The 1291-nt window shown below is 37.7% G+C and overlaps 1 long non-coding RNA gene across 1 annotated transcript in view; it reads left to right on the top strand.

Annotated features, from left to right (window-relative positions):
* LOC102496244 (uncharacterized) overlaps positions 1–1291 on the top strand; it is a 6505-nt gene that overhangs the window by 947 nt on the left and 4267 nt on the right. The window contains exons 2-3 of the long non-coding RNA XR_334620.1: positions 770–827; positions 922–1036. This is a non-coding gene — a long non-coding RNA (uncharacterized LOC102496244). The remainder of the gene's footprint in view (positions 1–769; positions 828–921; positions 1037–1291) is intronic.

Here is a 1291-nt window from a genome sequence, read left to right as displayed (position 1 = left end):
GGCACTTTTCTTCTTTAGTCTAACGTTTGAACTTTTTTTTTTTTTTTTTTTTTTTAAATGTGTTGACAAATTCGCCTCTAGGCTGAAAGAGGAGCTTTAGGAGATTTTAGTGTTCCCCTTCCCTCCCACATCCCCAGCAATTCCCAAAGCCATCCCAAATGAACATACAGTCTAAGTAGGATTGATGTGTTTGTTAGGAAAGTCAATTCAAGGTCTCTGAAAATCATAAGAAAACAACCTCTAAGCCCTTCTTATGTAGAAAGCCAGTGACTGTTTTTTTTTGTTGTTGTTGTCATTGACAACCAGAAGAAAACAATAATATACTGAAACATGACAAATAAAACCAATTTACAAATCCAAGTACTGCCTGTCAGGTAGTTTACATAAATCTCTTTTAAGCCTTGACCACAGTTTTAAAAGTATATAGTATCTTTGTTTGATGGATAAGCAGAATCCTAAGAGGATTTAAGTTGCCCCAGGCCATACCATTAAGTGGCAAAAGATTCTGGAATTCAAACTAAGGTTTTAGGCCCCCACCACCCTCACACACACACACATACACATACACACCACTTCTATTATTAAGGATTTGAAAAATGCAAGGTAGGTGATTTAATGAACCCTTGCCTTTAGAGAGAGAAAAGTTATTTGACGAAGATGTCTTTGTTAGAAAACTTTTGCAATTACACTTTGGCCTGGACTTTATATCAGTAGTGCATTCTTTGGTTAACTTAAATGATAGCAAAATTCTCCTTTTCTCTACTTCCAGGATAAGAAAATATTTTAAGCAGGTCTGGGAGGCATAAAAATAGTTGTTATCAAGTGATGTAAGTAAAAGTGATGGAGTGGGAAACTCAAAAACTCTGTCTCTCTGAAAAAGCAATGAATAAACTGACAAAACCTAAACACCTTTTTTCGAAGCTGAACAACCACTGGAATGTGTAATGAAGAAAAAGCTGAGTTTGGTGAGAACTCTCTGGTCATCTTCCTTACTTCAGGTTGATGATAGCCTTGAAGACAGCAGCACACATTCCTGGTAGGTTGCTTGCACCAGAGGGAACAATACAGACCTTATTTTCAAGAAATTCCAGTTGTGTGTTTTGACCTATCTGGTCATTCAGTGTATAGGCTTCCCTTTGTTTCAACTACCTCAGAGCTTTCCCAGGGCTGAGAGGTATCCTAGGAAGTGTTTGTCAAAAGCATTTACAGGCAAATATTAGCTATTGTCATGGGGGAAAGGGGTAACTTTGGGACAGGCAATAACCAAACCAAAAATCCCGGGAAGGAAGAG

Source organism: Tupaia chinensis, unplaced genomic scaffold (assembly GCF_000334495.1).
Source record: "Tupaia chinensis unplaced genomic scaffold, TupChi_1.0 Scaffold000251_1, whole genome shotgun sequence".
Classification (NCBI taxonomy): Eukaryota; Metazoa; Chordata; class Mammalia; order Scandentia; family Tupaiidae; genus Tupaia; species Tupaia belangeri.
This window is presented reverse-complemented; position numbering and strand designations above follow the sequence as displayed.